The following is a 21,383-nucleotide window of genomic DNA, read 5'->3' on the forward strand; positions in this document are numbered from 1 at the left end:
GTGGGCGTATCTCGGAGCCAGAAACAGGGTTGAGGAGGTCGAATGACTCATTGAGTTCAGAGGAGTGCAGGGACTGATCCTGAAGAAAAGCAGGTCCTGACAGCCAAGTTGTGCTGCTGAGAAGGGACGCTGTTACAGATCTAGACCCATGGTCAGCTGGGTTCAGGTCTGTGGGGACGTACCTCCAGTGGTCGGGGGATGTGGACTGTCGAATACGTTGGTCCCTGTTCACGTATACGTAGAACCGTCTACTTTGGTTATGGATGTATCCTAGCACCACTTTGCTGTCTATATAATACGTGATGCTGTCGAACTTCAGATCAATCTTCTCTACTATGAACTCTGCAATCTCAATTGCTAATACTGCTGCGCACAGTTCCAATCTGGGTATGGTGAGGTCTGGCTGGGGTGCCAACTTGGCCTTTCCAAAGACGAAGCCGACTTTGCTTTGTCCATCTTGAGTGGTGACCTTCAGATAAGCCACACCTGCAATAGCCTTAGCGGATGCATCTGCAAAGACACAAAGCTCTTTGAATTGGGCATTTGAGGGAGAGAAGGACATATAGGAGCGAGGTATTCGGATCTCCTGTAAGTCTTGAAGTGAGTCTCTCCATCTGTCCCACTCTGCTTCCATCTCTTCAGGGAGGGGTGAATCCCACTCTTCAGCGCACGTGGAGAGTTCCCTGAGGAGCAGCCTGCCTTGCATGGTGACAGGGGCTAAGAAGCCGAGAGGGTCGTATAGGCTGTTGACTGTAGAGAGCACTCCTCTACGTGTGAAGGGTTTTTTGTCATCTAAGGCTTGGAACGTGAACGTGTCTGTTGCTATGTTCCAAGACACTCCTAGGCTATGCTGTAGGGGGAGGTCATCAGTGAAGAGGTCTAGATCTTTGACGTCCTTAGCACGATCTTCAGGGGGGAATGCCTCCATCACTGCTGGTCTGTTAGAGGCTATCTTGTGTAGCCTGAGGTTGGATAGTGCAAGTAGTTCCTGAGCTCGTCCGAGGGTACTGATGGCCCTTGCTTCGGTCGGGAATGACTTCAGTGCATCGTCGACATAGAACTCTCATTCGATGAATCCTCTCACATCACTGCCAAAGTCGTCATCTTCTTCCTTGGCAGCCCTCCTTAGTCTGTATATAGCGACAGCAGGGGACGGGCTATTCCCGAAGACATGGACACGCATTCTGTAGTCCACAATGTCTCTGTTGAGGTCGTTGTTGCGATACCACAGGAAGCGGAGGAAGTCTCTGTGGTTTTCTCTCACCACAAAGCAGTGGAACATGTGCTGGATATCGGCAGTGATGGCAATGGGCTCTTTCCTGAATCTCATGAGTACCCCCAAGAGGCTGTTGTTGAGATCGGGCCCTGTGAGGAGTACGTCGTTGAGAGAGACTCCCTGATATGGTGCACTGGAGTCAAACACCACGCGGATCTGTTCCGGCTTTTTGGGGTGATAGGCTCCGAAGGAAGGGAGGTACCAACACTCTTGGCCTTCATGGAGTGGAGGAGCTATCTCTGCATGATCGTTGACAAGCATTTTCTTGACAAACTCTAGGAAGTGTGCTTTCATCTTCGGCTTCTTCTCTAGTGTGTGACGGGATGAGTTAAGACGATTATTGGCATACTCCCTGTTGTTTGGCAGCCGTCGTCTGGGGTTCTGGAAGGGTAAGGGTACAACCCAGCTGTTAGAGCTGTCACGAGAGACCACATTGTCCATAATCTGGAGGAATCTCATGCCGTCGATCGATGGAGCAAGTTTGTGGTCATTGGCGGTGCGACAGAAGACTGACTGACCTGGGTTCTCTCCAGTGAGCATCATCTGTGTGCTGTTTGTGGAGATCAGCGCTGGGGAGTTCTAAAGCTGGGCCGTATTGTAAGATTCGAAATTTTCAGTAATTTAATCACGCAAGAAAACAGGGTTAATAAGACAGTTTTATTGACCAAAAGAAGCTTGTACAGAAAAACCTTTGATAAAAAGGGCATACAAAATGGCCGCCGGACCTCGTGATCAGTTTCTGGGACCATTTGATTTCTGTTACTGCAAGCCAGACAGGCTTGTGGATTGAGAACAGTAAGCCCACGAAAGCCAGTATCGGGAAAACGAAACTCAGGGAACTGAGCATACATATTAATTGGATTCTAAGTACAGGACAGTTTCAGGTAACAGGATGGGGCCCATCAAGAAATGGGCGGACAATTGAATAAACACTTAAACCCATTTACTGTACAAAGGAAAAACCGTTTAACAGCCATCAAGGGCAATCTCCAGACCGATCAATATACGAACCGAGTTACGGTGACAAAGTAAAAGACATTATCGGCCAGGAAGGCCAGTTAAGCTATCACCGGCTCCCGTTGTAAGACAAAGCGCCCCTGCAGAGATTTCTGCCCGCCAAAAATATTACAAAGACAGGACTGTGATTTGACGGGAGATAAGACTGTCCCAAAAAGGTATAACTGTGGATTGAAAAGTCCATCAGTACGCGTCGCTTCAGATTCACGCTTCGGAGCTCAGTGCGCTTCTTCTACGATTCTACGCTTCACTTCGGGAACTCGCTTCTTCTACCTCGGCAGCTTCGGAAGTCGACCAGGACGTTTGCAGGACGTGGTCGATGTTCAGCCAGGCAAGGCTCGGCCACGACGGGAAGACGACGAGGGTGGCCCGGGTACTGTTGTCGGGAGGTCATCGACGACCCAGGCCGAAGGAGAAGACACCCTCAGGAAAACCGACGATCCAGGCCGGAGATAAAAGGACACTCCGGGCCTAGCCCTCCAGGGCCTCAACATACCATTCGACCAGGAACTTCCCATGTGCAGTTCTACAACATCACATCGGTGACTGAGTCTTCCATGGGCATCCAGTTCTTAAAGTCACATCGGTAACGGATTCAGCCATGACGAGCGCTCATTGAGACTGTATCTGCTGCTCCATCGCCTGAGAGAAAAACAAACTGCGCCAGAAGTTTCCAAATCCACGTGACGACGGAAAGCTGTGCCAAAAGGCTGCGAACCCCCCTTTTTGCGAATCTGAAAGTGGTGAGCATGATTCCGAGTTCCTCAAGTCGAAACTTAGTTTAGGTCTAGGGGAGGGGGTTAAGGGAAATCGTAATGTGTTTCCCCTTTTACGACGTGCCGTGTGTTCCCCATTTCCATAGAGTTAAGTTTACAGATATGTGCATGATTGTAGTTATTTTAATCTGTGCTTATGACATGTATTTTACAATGCTGCAAACTGTTTTATAATAAAAGCCTCCATTTCGTGCTATTCAACCTGGTCTATTGAGTTTTTCTCTGCACTACAGTTCCCTGAACCTAAGTCCAAGGTCTAGAACCGTAGGGGAGAGTGGGTCGAACCACTCAAGGGTAATTATTGCACGAAGCCTGGCAGGAGACCAGAACGAGCAAGAGAAACCCCCTACAGAGATGGCGACCGCGGCAGGACCTTGGCAGCAGGAATGTAGGCCTAGAAATTCAGTGGGCCTTGCGCCCACTTAGCGGCTAAAGAGGTCTTCTGCGCCGGCGGGGTTGGTAGCGCGGAAATTGAGTGCAGCGTTAATGGCAGCGGTAGCCGGTAGCGCTGCGCCGGCACCGATGACTTCATCGGTGTGCGCAGTGCCCCGGTTCCGCCCTGATGCCGGCCCGACGCCCATATTCAGTTGCAGCCGCCTCTTCCGCAGCGGCCGCAAACAACGTTCGTGAAACACGGCCTTACTGCAGCCTTAGTGGGGCGCATAAAGGTGGAGGTGCGGCCGGCCGCTTTTTCGGCGGCCGCCTGCCCGCACCTCCCTCCCCGGCCTCCTACACCACCCCCCCCGCGGCATTGGTGGCTGATTCCCACGAGCCCGGCACTTCTCTGTGGTGCCGGGCTCATTTGCCGGCAGAATCCAGCGGCGATCTCACGGCTGCAGGCAGCTCCTCCTTAAGAGAAGGAGGAGGCCTGCAGTACCCCAGCCTGCCGCACCGCATCGGGTGGCGCAGCGGCAGCTGGAGCGCTGAAATTCACTTTCAGCGCCCCAAGCGGAGGCGGGCACACCCTGGAACAGCGCCCGGTTCTGACTTGGGGCGCTAAAAGTGAATTTCTGGCGGGCGCAACGGGCTCCGGGAGCTGCGCAAACTTTTGGGCGCAACTGAGCTGGTGGGGCCACACCTAATTTCTAGGCCGTAGTGTTTCAGATCAAGGTCTGAATAAACGGAATGTGATGGATGAGAGAATAGCGGATTATGTTTTTGGGAAGGTAAACCTTACAAAACAGTGGATATCTGACCTATTAAGAGATAGGCGCCCGCTAGACGCAGCCATCAAGTGGACAGAAAGTAAAGAGCATAAGAAATCGATAGGAAAGGCGGTCTGGCTGATGTGTTACAAGAAGCAAGTCCAGCTTTTGGGCCAGGTCGTTGTAGCACAGACAGCCCAGATCAAAGGGCTGCTTACAGAAGTAGAGGAAAAGGTTGCGGGAGGTCAGAAACTGATTCAATCGCTTAACGCGCTGAATCAGGAACGCCAATCTGCAACTCACCGCCATGAGACCCGGATAGAGTATTTGGAATGTCAGGTCATTGAGGCCAAGGCCAGTGAAGGTAGAATGAAAGAGAGGTGTTTGCGCTTGGCTAAGCAGATAGCGACACAGGAGGAAAGAATTTTGGGGGCTAGGGCAGCATATAAGATGGCCATGGAGGATAGGTCAGAGAACACCGACCATAGCGCTTGCCACAGGGAGTTAGAGGACCTGAGAACGGCCCTAGCGAAGGCAAACGGCTTGGTGTGTCTCATAAACCCGCCAGCGAGCCAGCTACTGTTAGCCAAGGAATCCAAAAGACCAATTCCACAAGAGGCAGTTAGGGTACCAACCCCCGAGCCCTCAGCACCTCCTGCCTATGATGAGTCTTGGACTCCGGGGAAGGAAACGGAGAAGTCAGACACAGGGGTTCTTGAGGCAGAGCAACACCAGGTAGTAGGGTCGGGACCGGCGCCGATGTGTCCCACGCGACACCAGAGGCTCGGTCCGGACGAGGACAATGGCGACCCCGGACCCCTTATGAATCAGATCATAATGCCCCATAGCGCACGACAGCTAAGGGAAATGATCAGTCACATCCCAAAACTCTCCGAGTCAGGAGATCCCTCCGTGCATTTTAGGGACGTGGAGCAAACCGCAGCAGTTAATGACTGCGACGGGGCCGAACTGTCCAAAATGCTCCTGTTCTCCCTGGACAGCTCGCTCCTCCAGTGTCTCCCTGACGAGAGCAAGAGAGGGCGCAAGACGTATGAGGAGGTACGGGACGAGATCCTGGAGATTATAGGGGAGGGTGACGGAACTCCGTTCCTCCGATTGGAAAGGACGGTACAGCTAGAGGGAGAACCCCCGCGGGTTTTCACCAGAAGGTTGTGGCCAGTGTATCGGCACAGCTGCCCGGGAGGACCGGACCGGAACGCGCTAAATAATGACCAAAGGGCTCATTGGCTCCGGTGTCTAGTCGCCAATTGCTTGCCGCCGGTGAGGGAGCAGGCCAAAGCATGGTTTGACCCCACTAACCCTCGCTCCACGGAGGAAGTAGTACTTGATCAGCTCACGGTAAGTTACAGGAACAACAAGAGTAGGGATGTGCCTTCCTCAAAGGGAAAGGTGCATGAGGCAAGGCCTGCAGCTCCTGCTAAAAAGGAATGGCATCAGGAGGGGAATCGCCCTCCCCAAGCCAAGAGCAGTTGTTACGGGTGTGGGAAGGAGGGTCATTGGCGCCGGGACTGTAAAAATCCCTGGAAGGATTTAAACGGAAAAACTTCCCCAGCGCCAGCCCAAACGTCCATCGGGGAGAAAGGGGCCGAGGGGTCGATACATCCCAATGCGATCGAGTCAGTGTTAGAGGCAATGCGGTCTCTAATGACCTCGCAGGGGAAAATAACGGTTGCCACCGGCCTCGTCGCTCCCGAAACTCCGATCGCTGTACACAAGTGACTAGAGTCGGCGCCGCCCGTCTACCTGTGTCCTCTCCGCTACGATGCATGGAGACGACCCCTCGTAGAGATGGAGGTGGAGGAGGTGAAGGAAACTTATCTGTTGGATACGGGAGCATCGTGCACCGTAGTCAACGCAGATAACCCCACCAACTCGCTTTTGTCAACCGGGGTCCCGTATCGTCTGTTGGGCTTCACGGGCGAAGAACAGGCTGGCGCACATTCCCTTCCCCTCTCCATTTGTTTAGGGCCACTCTGCACCACATGGAAGTGTATCCTGATGAGGTGGAAAGAGGGAGTGGGAGCGGGAGTCCTGGGGTCTGATTTCTTGGTAGCCCACGGGATCCACGTGGACCAGAGAAATCACTGTCTCTGGGGAGAGATTGCGAGCATGGAGGAGATAGAGAGTGTTCAGGAAACCCCTACAAAGGCGCGGGTTGGCCGGCGAGAAGTAAAATTCTTGGGTCTAACCCTATGTGCTGGCGAGAGAAACGTAGACCAGGAGGATAAGCAGGAATCGGTGCAAAGTCCGCCGGCCTACGCCACCCGCACAGTGGAGGTGTCCCGTCATAACAAGTGGTTTGGTGGGAAGTGGTGCAAACTGTTTAAGTCGGGTGCACAAGGGCCAACAACAGGGGCCAGGTCTGAGGACAAAAATCCTCAGCCTGCGACAGAGTCACAGACCACACAGGCTGGAACAGTAGCCTGCGTGAAGGGAGGAGTCATCCCATTGGAGTGGGAGGTCTCCCCTCTGATTTGGGATTCGGACGAGGAAGAGCCCGAACAGCTCGACCCCGCCCTTGACCCGATCACGGAGGAGGAAGAGTCAGAGGACGAAGATCCCGCCCTCGACTCAAGCTTAGGGGAGGTAGGGATTGGGGGCGGAGACTCACTGCCTGTAGGGACAGGTGAGGTGGAGTCGGATGCCACAAATCCCGGCCCCGGGGGGGCGGAGCCTGAGGGAGGGGAGCCGGAGCCGGCAGCTGTGGTGGAAGCACAGGCTGTGACGGTGAAAGCCCCAACCCCCGGTCCGTCAGCCCTGGGAGCCTCACCCAAGGCAGCCCCTCATAGGTCGACTCGAACGCCCCAGCCCAGAAAGCATTGGCCAAATTCTCCCCATCTTCCCCAACCTCGGTCCAGAGCAGCCCAAGAAGGGCACGATTCCCATTCAGCAGCGACAGGCTGCGGGGGATCAAAGCCGAAGGCCAGTGCAGCCCCGCCACAGGGAGCGGCACGCTGCAGCCCTCACAGGAATTAAGTAGGCCGCCCGGAGGAGGGCGGCGCTGTACATAGGTGTTAGGAAATGATAAGTTAAGTTAGGTAATTGTAATGATAGTTTAAGGTGTGTAAAGTTTAAGATGATGGGGATGTTTAAAAGGTAGTTTTCGGAGTCTGCCCAGAATGTGTGGTTGTTTGGAAGCGGGGTCAGGGGACCCCGGCGTCCGTTTAATTAAGCCAGCACCTATTGGGAGCCTGGCTACATCATCTTATCGGTTACAGAAACCAGGGATACAATGGAGAGGATTCTCGTGATACTCGCGGCGATCGGGTGCGGGCTGGCCTACCGGGGCCGCACCAAGGACGTCATCGTGTTCGGATGTTCTGGGGACACAGCCCCCGTCGCGACGGATGGGACGGGGAAGCGAGAGGTTGAGGAAACCGCCACCTATTTCCACCAAGGGAGATGGCCAGGATGGCTGGGGACGAATTCTACGGAATACTCCAGCAATTTCGGTTTCGCCTACCAAGAGACTTCGTTAATGTGCCCTCGGGTGAGGATCCTTGCACCCAGAGTCAGCGTTACTGTGGGAAAGAGGATCTGTTTGGTGTGTAATGGGAACGTACCGCTAAGTAGATGGTGGTGGTTGCGAAAGCTGGGAAAGGACATGAAGAACTCTACTATCGAGTGGGAACGACTGAGTAACAATACCCATCGGACAATTATGGGGACTCATCGGCCAATTACGTGTGTGTTGGGACAAATGGTGGGAACCAGATGAAGGCATATATGTCTGTATGTGGGGTTCAAAACGCGTTTGCACCAAGGGCGTATCTATCTTTTTTCAGAGGCAGTGGTAGGACGAAGGAAAGGGGATGAGATGGGATGTCAGCACTCGGGCGTGCGGAGCCCCATACTCCCAGATTCCGGTAAACGCCACTGAACTCATCACCTGCCCACGCAAGCCCCTGCCCACGATTCCGGTAGCGCTAGCCCAGAAGGAAGGGTGCCCCACCACCACAAAGGGACCCGGGAACGGTTTAGTATTGGTACCCACCGGTCAGGTGCTGTACCAAGGGGTACACTACGCGGTGGCCTCAGTGATTTTAAACCTCACTGAGGTATGATTGCCGGAGTGGTGTCCCAGGGAAACGGAACAATTGTACCAGGTCCTGTTAACTCGAATGTTCAGACAATTTTACGAGTTTGACTTTGCCGACATCGACAAAGCCAAATTGTACACCACACCACAGGAAGTTTTGGATCGGGTTGGGAGGCAAAGAAGGGGTACTGTAAATGACATTTTCACTGCTTTTAACACCGGAACGTCTGTTGTCAACGCTCTAGACAATGTAGAGCTGCAGACACAGATCAATGGTTTAAAAGCCCAGTTAAGGAACATACTGACAGATGAAAATAAGGTAGTGGGTTCTGAGCTACATGAGGACCAAGCCATGACACTACACTTAAAAGAAACAATTGCTGAGCTGGAGAAACACGCTAGAACGGTAAATGCGCTCATCAAGGAGGATCGGAATGCGTCTGACCAGGCTGCGCAGAACGAGGCCTGTGTGCTATACGGGGCGTGGTTACTGGGTGAGGGCCGCAGTAATCTGGAGGGTTTAAAACAAGGTTTGGTCCCATCCTGGATCAGCAACAAGCACTTGCAAGCGCTCCACCCTTTTGAGAACACATTAAGCCCATGCCAGCTCAGACTAGCTGCAGAGGCATACCCAATCCCAGTGGACTGCAGACGCTCAAATCACACTATTATGGGAATAGTGGTAAGGATGCCGGTGTTGGGTCCCACAGCAAATCCCGCCCCGGTATACAGGGTGGAGAACGTTGGAGTCATCCAGGGGGGTGCGCACATTCGTTACGCAGTGGTCCCGCCTTATGTCATCAGATGGGAGCGTACGATGACAGGCACCGACCTCTCGGGGTGTCGAAGCCGGGGAGCACACATCATCCTGTGTCCCCAGCACTTGAATGCCTTTTTGGAACCACAGTGCGGGTTCAGAGCCGCTAGCGCGAAGCCGATAAATTGCACCATGGAGGCAATGGCAAAGGACCATGTGCCCCTGCAGGTGGTATATCGGAGGTGGGACATACTGTGTCACCACTGCAGCGCCTCACTACCGCCACGGACAGCACGAGTGGTGTCCGGTCAGTGACAGCAGTTTCTGTTTTAAACCCAGGGCTGAAGTTCAAGTGGCACAACAACGGATTGTCCCCATTCCTGCATCCTTCACCGTTCACCTCACCGTGAAAGATAATTTCACGGACTTGCAGCGATTCGTCGCACATTTTGGTTATGTCATTCCCCCTCTCCCCGAACACCTCACCAAGATTCTAAAAGCCGTTATAGTTTCACAGAAACATTTTTACACACTGGAGCAGAAGACTTTAGAGATAGGAAAAGACATATTGGATATAGTCATCCTACCATGGTGGGACCTGTTCACCAATATAGAGATCCCAGCCTGGATTAGAATAGCATCCCACATCCTAGTAGTGTGTCAGGTTTTAATTGTAATATTTTTATTGTTCGTGCATTGCAAGAGAGGCAAACGCCTCCAGAGGCACGAGAGCACAGGAGAATGGAGAGAACGCTATGTGCGAGTGGGGGGAAGAGGACACTCCAGTGTAAGCGGCTAGTATTAAAAGTTAAAGCGTCCCTCCATTTTTGGATTTCAGCCACTGCATGATTTAAATGTATGAATACTGTTGTGTTATAGCCGTTGGTAAGTTTTTTGTTTTGTTTGAGTAATAAAAGGTGTATGCAGGTGGTGCAAGGGGCATTGGCCCCCTTCACATCTGAAAGATGAATGTGTTATAGTGTAAGATAATACTGCCTATGATTGTCCAACAGTACACAAGGTAATTTTTCTGAAATGGGAACTGCATGTGTCGTGAGGGCCATAGATAGTTAATTACCAGGAATGTTTGGATGTGAGGAATCAGGGAAAATTTGCTCACCAAGGATTATTGATACTTTAAGCAAGCTATCAGTATCACAGGGGGGACTGTAAGATTCGAAATTTTCAGTAATTTAATCACGCAAGAAAACAGGGTTAATAAGACAGTTTTATTGACCAAAAGAAGCTTGTACAGAAAAACCTTTGATAAAAAGGGCATACAAAATGGCCGCCGGACCTCGTGATCAGTTTCTGGGACCATTTGATTTCTGTTACTGCAAGCCAGACAGGCTTGTGGATTGAGGACAGTAAGCCCACGAAAGCCAGCATCGGGAAAACGAAACTCGGGAACTGAGCATACATATTAATTGGATTCTAAGTACAGGACAGTTTCAGGTAACAGGATGGGGCCCATCAAGAAATGGGCGGACATTTGAATAAACACTTAAACCCATTTACTGTACAAAGGAAAAACCGTTTAACAGCCATCAAGGGCAATCTCCAGACCGATCAATATACGAACCGAGTTATGGTGACAAAGTAAAAGACATTATCGGCCAGGAAGGCCAGTTAAGCTATCACCGGCTCCCGTTGTAAGACAAAGCGCCCCTGCAGAGATTTCTGCCCGCCAAAAATATTACAAAGACAGGACTATGATTTGACGGGAGATAAGACTGTCCCAAAAAGGTATAACTGTGGATTGAGAAGTCCATCAGTACGCTTCGCTTCAGATTCACGCTTCGGAGCTCAGTGCGCTTCTTCTACGATTCTACGCTTCGCTTCGGGAACTCGCTTCTTCTACCTCGGCAGCTTCGGAAGTTGACCAGGATGTTTGCAGGACGTGGTCGATATTCAGCCAGGCAAGGCTCGGCCACGACGGGAAGACGACGAGGGTGGCCCGGGTACTGTTGTCGGGAGATCATCGACGACCCAGGCCGAAGGAGAAGACACCCTCAGGAAAACCGACGATCCAGGCCGGAGATAAAAGGACACTCCGGGCCTAGCCCTCCAGGGCCTCAACATACCATTCGACCAGGAACTTCCCATGTGCAGTTCTACAACATCACATCGGTGACTGAGTCTTCCATGGGCATCCAGTTCTTAAAGTCACGTCGGTAACGGATTCAGCCATGACAAGCGCTCATTGAGACTGTATCTGCTGCTCCATCGCCTGAGAGAAAAACAAACTGCGCCAGAAGTTTCCAAATCCACGTGACGACGGAAAGCTGTGCCAAAAGGCTGCGAACCCCCCTTTTTGCGAATCTGAAAGTGGTGAGCATGATTCCGAGTTCCTCAAGTCGAAACTTAGTTTAGGTCTAGGGGAGGGGGTTAAGGGAAATCGTAATGTGTTTCCCCTTTTACGACGTGCCGTGTGTTCCCCATTTCCATAGAGTTAAGTTTACAGATATGTGCATGATTGTAGTTATTTTAATCTGTGCTTATGACATGTATTTTACAATGCTGCAAACTGTTTTATAATAAAAGCCTCCATTTCGTGCTATTCAACCTGGTCTATTGAGTTTTTCTCTGCACTACAGTTCCCTGCACCTAAGTCCAAGGTCTAGAACCGTAGGGGAGAGTGGGTCGAACCACTCAAGGGTAATTATTGCATGAAGCCTGGCAGGAGACCAGAACGAGCAAGAGAAACCCCCTACAGTATAAACTTCTCTGTCACTCGGATCTTGCTACTGCATGGGGTAAGGTAGCTTGGATGACCATTCTCAAAGATGGAAGTCTTGTGTGCTCACCTGAGATGGCTTGTGAGCACCCGAGGCACACGTCTCCAACAACGACCCAGCCAAGGTCTAGCCTTTGGGCGAAAGGGGCATAGATACATAGATACATAGAAGATAGGAGCAGGAGTAGGCCATTCGGCCCTTCGTGCCTGCTCCGCCATTCGATGAGATCATGGCTGATCTTTTAATTCAGTATCCCGTCCCCGCCTTCTCTCCGTAACCCTTAACCCCTTTTGCCCGTAGAAATATATCTAATTCCCTCTTAAATATATTTAATGAGCTGGCGTACACTGCCCTCTGTGGCAATGAGTTCCACAGGTTCACCACTCTCTGAGTGAAGAAATTCCCCCTCATCTCTGTCCTAAATGGTTTAGCCCTTATCCTTAAATTATGTCCTCTAGTTCTGTTCTCACCCGCCAAGGGAAACATTCCTTCTGCATCCAGTCTGTCTAGACCTGTCAGAATTTTATACACTTCTATGAGGTCCCCTCTCAATCTTCTAAACTCCAGTGTGTACATCCCTAAACTACATAGTCTCTCCTCATAGGTCATTCCCGCCATTCCTGGTATCAGCCTGGTGAATCGCCGCTGCACCCCCTCCATGGCAAGAACATCCTTCCTCAGATGAGGCGACCAAAACTGTACACAGTACTCGAGGTGTGGTCTCACCAGTGCCCTGTACAGCTGCAGCAAGGTATCCCTGTTCCTGTATTCTAACCCTTTTGCTATGAAGGCCAGCATACCGTTTGCCTTCTTGACCGCCTGTTGCACCTGCATGCTCGCCTTCAGTGACTGGTGTACAAGAACACCCAGGTCTCTCTGTACTTCCCCCTCTCCCAATCTATTGCCATTTAAATAATAATTTGCCCTCCCGTTCCTGCACCCAAGGTGGATAACTTCGCACTTGTCCACATTATAGTGCATCTGCCATTTATCCGCCCAATCGCCCAGTCTGTCCAAATCATGTGGACCGTTGATCTGTTTCCTTATCTTATGTACCCTCAGGATGTCCCTTCCCAACAACAGAAGTATGTCTGCGTCTGGATCAAGAGGTGGGATCTCGTCTGCAATGCCTCTCAGATGACGGTGGTGATGAGCTGCATTCGGAGTGGGAATCTCAGAACGGTTGTCGGGGACTTGATTACGTTCGATGAGTGTAGGAAGGGGGAGACTAATCTTCCCGTCAGCTGACTCAACAACATAACCACAGGCCCTCCTGCCGGCTGTCTCTGAAAGTCCAGCACACGTCTTCAACGTGTAAGGCGACGGACTTCCTTTGACCTTGAAGATGTCGAAGAACTCGGATCTTGCTAGAGAATGATTGCTTTGTTCGTCTAGTATGGCATACATCTTTTCAGATTCCTGGCGACGTCCTACAGGGTACACATTAATGAGGCATATCTTGGAGCATGCTCTTGTGCTCACTCTCCTTCTCCACACACCTCGGTGCACTTGGATGTAATCTGTGAACCGGCAGCTCCCTCTCTCTCCCCGCTGTGCTCTGAGGCGGGAGGAGGCGACTCTGACTTCCAAGGAGCTGGGCCTGGGTGGAGTGCTGAAATGTGCCGATCACTTTCACATTCTGTGCATTTTGCATCTACCTTGCAGTTCTTGGCGAGATGGTTCGTGGAAGAGCAGCACTTGAAACATATAGAGTTCGCTTTGAGATACTGTTTACGGTCTTCCAGGGACATCTCTCTGAAGCCTCTGCACTTCTTTAATGGATGGGGCTTGCTGTGGATGGGGCATTGTTTGCTCATATCCTCAGATTTCTTCTGATCCTTCGTGTTCTCGGTTGAAGACACTTGCATTTTGTGGACTGATATTGGTGTCTTTCCATGTCTGTCAAACTTGTCTCTTCTGGCAAGCGCTGTGTGGGAGGAGAAGAGGTTGAAGCTGGGGTCGGTCCTGGCTTTGGCTTCTTTACGGATGAAGTTGGCAAACATAGAGAATGGAGGGAAGGTAACGTTGTGCTTTAGCTTGAACTCTGACCCGAACGATATCCACTTCTCCTGCAGATTGAATGGAAGCTTCTCAATGATGGGACTTACCCCTCTGGAAGTGTCTAAGTACGATAGGCCAGGTAGGTAGCCGTCCTGCTTTGCGGCTTCAAGTTCCGACAGCAGATCTCCAAGGTTGCGGAGCTTCTGGGGTTCCTTATTTGTCAACTTCGGAAAGTTCTCCAACCTGGCAAGGAGAGCCCATTCAATGGCTTCAGGCGAGCCGTAGCTTTCTTCCAGCCTCGCCCAAGCCATCTTCAACCCCGCTGGCGGATGTCCCACATTGACCGCTTTTATCCTGCGTGCCTGTCCGGCGGACTCTGGGCCAAGCCATTTGATAAGGAGGTCGAGCTCTTCTCCTGCCGACAGGTCTAAGCCCGATATGGCACCGTGGAAGGAGGACTTCCAGGTCCGATAATTCTCTGGCCTGTCATCGAACATGGTTAACCCTGTAGTCACCAGCTGGCTGCATGCAAGGTATTTGGCAAGGTCGTAGGTGCTGGGACCTGTGCCAGGGTTGCCTTGAGTAGGGGCTCTGTTGGGAGTCTCAAGGAAACAAGAGGGGGTTTCCTGTTGACTTTCTCTCTTCAGCGCTCCATTCCTCTGCACTGTGTCCTATGTTTTGCCAGGGGAGGATCCTGTGACTTGAGGCACGCTGTCCATTTTGACCTTGATTGGTGCCATGGGGCATGTTATATGAAGTGCTTGAGTCTGTAGAGATGTGCGGGTCTTCATCCCTCTCTCTCATAAACTGTATGTCGGCTTGGTCGCTCACGTAATCTCTGGTGCGCTGTCATCGACTCTGCCGCAGAACGGGAATTAAAAGTTTGTTAGCTGTCTCAGGATCAGCTTCCACTAAAATTGCCTCGAATACTTGTGCCTCAGCTAATGCAGCATCTATCTCTTTTTCTTCCTGTAGAGCGTCTAATGTGGCTTGGAGACGGGCCTCTTCAGTCTGGCGTCCAACTTGGAGACGGGCCTGGTCAGCTTGGAGTTCAGCTTGGAGATGGGCCTGGTCAGCTTTGAGATGGGCCCGGTCGGCTTTTATTTCAGCTTTGAGACGGGCCTGGTCGGCTTTTATTTCTATTTCTTTGTCGGCATCCGCAGCTCTGGCTTGGGCTGCTTCTAGCTTAGCCCGTGCTTTGGCAATGGCCATGCTTACCCTAGAACCACCTGACGACCGTGAGCCGGCTGATGGCCGTGAACCAGCTGGCGATCTAGAACCAGCTGACGATCTGTAGCAACGAGACCGTAAAGACAGATTGTCACATTCTTCAGTTTCATCTAACTGTTTAAGGTCTTCTACTCGCTGAGTAGTGTTTTTGGTAGTATCTTCTGACATGTTGATGTGAGGTAAGTGTGATGTACAAGGTGAAGACTTAAGCTGGCTCTGTCATGATGGCCTACTCTGAGTCCTTGCTGCTCCACGTGGAGGATCTCCTCTCTTCACAGCTAGCCGTATTGCTGTCTTTTCACTGTACTGGTCTCGCTAGATGTGCTCCTATCTAGTTATCCAGCCAGCTAAATACTCATTCAAATAATTCCTCGAGAAGCGGGTTTGCTGTTTTGAAGCTTTACTTGAACAAATTTGTGAAACTGTAAACAAAGACAAAGTATGTTTTGTACATAGAACTGAGTACTATACATTAGATGTTACATAAGATATAAACATGTTTATGACAATAGAATAGATTAATTGTATAACTAAATAGCACTGGAGCTACACTTCGGTAACTAACTAATAACTTCTTATAGACAAAATATTGTCAAAATACTACACTGACAAGGTTGTTCTCATGTTATTAAACAAAGATACTCACAGACATTGCGTCTTGCCTAACGTATGAGAAGAGGTAGAACAGGACTGAGAATCCCTCATGTAGCTTTCTTCATAACTTTGCCAGGTTCTTCCTGGAATACTACTTCTGGGTCAAACAGGAACAAGGTCAAATAACCTAATGCTATACACTAACACTGCTATACACTAACTACCACTAGAGGGTGCTATCTGCATGTAATAAGTCCAGAACACCTCCCAAGATAAAAGTCCTTAAAATTTCTCCTTAGCCATTGAAAGTAATTCAGAAAAGAGCGACAGCAACATTATTCAATTCTGATCGGTCACATAACAGCCAATGAAGTACCTTTTAATTGGAGTCACTGTTGTAATGCAAGAAATGCAGCAGCCAATTTGCACACAGCAAGGTCCCACAAACAGCAATGAAATAAATGACCATATCATCTGTTTTAGGTGTTGGTTGAGGGATAAATGTTTCCCAGGATAAATAAACAGGCTAATAGTGGGCAAAGGAATGGCATACAAATGCATTAAACACTTGTAAAATAATATTAATTAAATATTAGAATGCTAAGCCAACTTAGGCAGAAAGTTTAAATAAAATGACTGGATATGGTGGGTGGGTCGGTAACCAAAGTACACAGATTTAAGATCATTGGCAAAGGAACCGGGGAAGGGTGGGGGAGGAGAATTTTTTTTACGCAGTGAGTTTTTATGATCGGGAATGCACTGCTTGAAAGGGTGGTGGAAGCAGATTCAATAATAACTTTCAAAAGGGAATTGGATATATACTTGAATAATAAAAAATTGCAGGGTTATAGGGAAAAAGCGAGGGAGTGGGGTTAATTGGATAGTTCTTTGAAAGAGCAGGCACAATGGGCTGAATGGCCTCCATCTTTGCTGTAAGATACTAGGGGGGAGAAATTCAGTTGGTTAGTACCACCCGTTACAACATGGCGGGGGCGCTAATGGGGCGCCATTGAAGTAGTGCCAATGAAGAATGGGGCGAATCCAGCGCCACACGCCAAATCCAGTTGGTCCTTAGCGCCGCCGCTATCAGTTAGCGCCGCCGCTATCAGTTAGCGCCTGGGGCTTTAGCGACAGGCATATTATGACATCAGTGAGCATGCAATGCTCAGAGAGTCCAATCTGCCAAATTGATTATTGCCCCCTGCCTTAGCGCCTCGCTCCGACCATGACAGGAAGAAGAGGAGTGAAGCAGGTGGATGGCGGCTCAGGAGGAGGAAGAGGGAGATGAGGAGGAGGACGAGGAGGAAGAAGAAGACGAGGAGGAGGAGGAGGAGGAGGAGGAAGAGGAGGAGGAGGAACAGGAGCGAGGGAGGAGACAGCCACTCAATCGAATCGGCCTTCCGGAAGGGCGGTCCGTGACCGCTTCATCAGACTGCAGTTTGAATAAATTAAACCACAGATCCCCGTTGCTCACCACATCTCCATCATTCCATCCCTTTCGCAGGCCATATCATAGCGCAAAGCTGAAATGAGAGACACCACAAAATCATCCAAAGCCAATTAATAAATGTATCAATAATCAGTGAACACATATTTACAACAATATTAGCTATTCACCCTTGTGCAATCCATTAGTGCCCCTCGTTACAGTGCCTTTGCCTACTCTAGTGCTCCTATGAAGCGCCACCCGCCATTTTGGTACAGGTGGTAGTACTGGCGTTATGATCACACGCCGGCAGCATTTAAAGTCACAATCCACCTCCCCTTTAAGAGGTGCTGACTGCCTTTAAATAGCGTGGGTTTCTCCTGGTATCAGGGCCCCAACAGGTGTGCAGCCAATGAACAGTGCGGGTAGCCCTGGCTGCACGCACAGATCATCAAAATTAGCAGGCAGCATGGATTTCACATGCTGCCTGCACTACTAACAACTAGCACAGGTTATAGGCGCATTGCCCCATAATGGAGATTTTAGCCTGCAATTGCATTTCTAGGCCTAAGATTGTATGATATGTTTCTGCTACTCTATTAAAATCCTTAATTGTATAAATATTCAGATTGCTTGTACAAGTTTATCTTCAGTAAATACTTTGTACTCACTCTTCTTTTCTGAGTTCATAATCATTTCTGCGAAACCTTGCCTTTGTTTTGCCCGTCTATTACTTTCACTGTATCCCCCTCATATAATCAATCATAAAACAATAGCATTTATTAGTTTTGCCTTTATAGATTGCCAAACCGATTATGTATGATATATTTCAAACTGACTGCATCCATTTGTCAGTTCTAAATCAGATTATCCATTTTGTTCTCCACAATGAGTTAATGCAGTTAACCATAAAAATAGTTGTAACCATTTTGAATTGTGACTGTAATTTCAGTTTGTTTTTACACAAAGCAAACCACATGTCCGTAAGTATTTCTATGTTACCCCTGAGTGCCAAATGACTTTCCTTTCACAGTAAGCTAAATTTCATTTGGAGAATTTTTTTTTTACATTATCGATCATTTATCACTCGAATTACAAAAGCCTTTACCTTGGGTTATTCAACAAATTAGTAGCAGAAGGGGCCAGCAGCATCAATAACTTGATACGGAATGTCCTAATTTAACCTTTTAACCATTTCATCTAGCCAGGTTTGCTTGGAAATCTAATTAAAGTACTTTCTATCTTTCTCATGGGGAAAGCAAGAACAAATATCTAATAGAAATGCCTCATGTACTGTGCGGTTTTATGTCCTGGCCAATATTTATCCTTGAACAAATATCACAAAAACACCAGATAATGATTATCACAGTGCAGTTTGTGGGAGAACACACGTGGCAGCATGTGTGACAGTGTCCAGTTAGCTAGATATTTAGTTTTAGCTTAGTTACAAGATTAATTCCCGGCTTAAACCATTTTAGTTACCGAGGTAGGCTCAAAGAGCTGGGACTGTACACTTTAGAGCAGTGTAGATTTAGGGGTGATTTGATCGAGGTTTATAAGATGATGAAGGGAATAGATTGTGTTTGTGTAGACAGTTTGTTTCAACCAAATGGGTTAGGGAGGACCAGGGGTCACAATCTCAAATTATGTAAGGCCAGAACTAGGTTAGATGTCAGGAGGTGGTTCTTTTCCCAAGGAATAGTGGACATGTGGAACAGGCTGCCGTCTCGTGTGCTGAACACTGATTCGCTAAATTCCTTCAAGTGACAGCTGGACCGGTTTCTGGTTGGGGCAGAGATCACCTCGAACAAAAATTTGGTCCTATAACATTGATCAGGGCCAGCGATATCTCCTGGACTAGTTTTGATCGCCTAAAGGGGGTCGGAGAGGAATTTTCCAGACGTTTATCCCTAATTGGCCTCGGTTTTCAGGTTTTTGATCTCCCCCAGGAGATTACGTGGCTTTCTGCTCAGGTGGGGAGCAATGTTCCCTCTAATTTTTTTTTTCGAGGTGGCCCCTTTAAATTTGCTGCACTGCCACTGCACAGTCGCGCATGTGTGGTATCTCTTCCAGCAGCAGGAGCTGGTGAGCAGCCTGCAGGGGACCTTGCGATTGGCCGTGCACCTTAGGGGGAACATTGGTGGGGAGTCACAAGGCATTGCACTAGGCACATGGTACTGATAATACTACTTCAAAGATGACTTAATAATGTCAATGCATCATTGTACTGGTTACCTGTGTTTATGCAGACTAGGGATTCAGAATGTGCCATTTTCCACTATTTTCAACACAAAACAAAATAGTAAAATATTGTACAGGCACATCAATAAAAAAAAGGAAGGTCGGGATGGGAATAGGGCTACTAAGGGATGGACTGGATAATACCACAAGCAGTAATAGAGAGATGGCAGAAATATTAAATAATTACTTCGCCTAAGTATTTACCAGAGAGATAGAATGGGTGGACATGACATTGGATCATGAGATTAGTAATGAAATAACTGCATTTAAAATAAAAAGAGATATAGGGGGAAAAATTCAGTTGTTTGCACCTCCCGTTAGCGCCTTAAGAGGGCGCTAATGGGGCGCAAAGCAACTAGCGCTCGGACGCAGCGATGTTTGCGCCGCTCGTGAAATTAACTAGACATTTTGCGGCGGCGCCAAACAATACCGCCCGATCTCCTGCGCACGCAGATCTTGACGTCATTCGAGAGTGCAACGCCCTTGTGACGCCCCAGAACGGAAATTGAGTGGTGCCCCCCTCCTTTCCGCCTAGCGCAACCAAGGACAGGTAGATTGGAACGCTTCCCAGTCGCTGTGGGGCTGGGGGGGTGCTATTTAAAGGGGGCCTCTTCCTGGCTTTTGTGTGGTAGCCATTTTTGCACCACTCGTTCTGAGAGAGAGAGAGAGAGAGAGAGAGAGAGGTTTTGAGAGAGACAAAGAGAGAAAGAGAGACTTCTGCATTGAGTCAATGCTGTCTGAGGTATTTTTGGCTTTTTGGCTTCTGACCATAACTTTGCAGGTACTTTGGTTTTTGACCTTCAGAACTTTGATTGCCTAGATACTATGGGGACTGCAATGGATGGGGGCGTCGTCCTGCTCCATCACATTTGGAGGGCACAGAGACACAGAGAGAGAGTGGCAATCATGGCCAGACGGAGGAGGGCCAACCGGCTTCTGTACAGGAGACCTTACCCTCCCAGGGTATTTCGCCAACAGTTCTCCTACATTAATATATCTGAGGAAGAGTGTTTGCGAAGGCTGCGCTTCAGCAAGGAGGTGGTCACTGAGCTCTGCCACCTGCTTCAGCCAGATCTGCAGCCTCAACTGAGGAGCAGGACGTCTCCGTCGGTGGCAGTGAAGATTACAGTGGCTCTCAACTTTTATGCCACCGGCTCATTTCAAACAGTTACTGGGGACATCGCCAATATCTCCCAGTTCGCGGTGCATTGCTGCATCCGTCAGGTCACAAATGCCCTCTTTAAAAGGAGACGAGAGTACATCTCTTTCCCCATGACCCTGGACAAGCAGCAAGAATGCGCAATGGGCTTTGCTGGGGTAGAGGGCTTCCACATGGTGCAGGGCGCCATTGACTGCTCGCATGTGGCTTTGCATGCGCCGCATGAGAATGCCGAGGATTTCCGCAACCGAAAGGGCTTCCATTCCTTAAACGTTCAGTTGGTCTGTGACCACAGGCAGCTGATACTCGCTGTCAATGCCCACTTTCCTGGCAGCAGCCACGATGCCTTCATCCTGTGCCAGACTTCTGTGGCAGACCTTTTCCAGGCACCGCATCACCCAGGTGGTTGGCTTCTCGGGGACAAGGGATATCCTCTGTGCACCTGGCTAATGACACCGCTCCGTACGCCCAACACCCCTGCTGAGCTGCGATACAACGAGAGCCATCAAGCTACCAGGAACATCGTTGAGCACACAATCGGCGTGCTCAAGCAACGGTTCTGCTGTCTGGACCATTCTGGAGAAGCCCTTCAGTACTCACCTGAGTGAGTCTCCCACTTCGTTGTTGTGTGCTACATGCTGCATAACCTTGCAATCCTCAGGACCCAGCCAATGCCACCAGGCATTGGAGCACCACCAGAGGAGGAGGAGGAAGAGGAGGAGGAAGATGAGGAGGATGATCATCAGCAGCACCAAGGCGGGAGGGAGGCACACAATGTACAAAGTGGAAGGGCCGTTCGTCAAAGGCTCATAGCAAGTCGCTTCTAGGCCCCTTCTGAGGAAATGGCTTCTGCCATTGAGAACAACCTGAATGAAACCAACCCGCAACCCCTAAGCCAGTCAAGGCAACAATGATTGCAAAGACCAAACATGTACATTTTGAATACAAAAACTTATTTATTTT

The sequence above is a fragment of the Somniosus microcephalus genome, chromosome 8, assembly GCF_052327205.1.
Source record: "Somniosus microcephalus isolate GS21.2 chromosome 8, FLI_Smic_1.0, whole genome shotgun sequence".
NCBI lineage: Eukaryota > Metazoa > Chordata > Chondrichthyes > Squaliformes > Somniosidae > Somniosus > Somniosus microcephalus.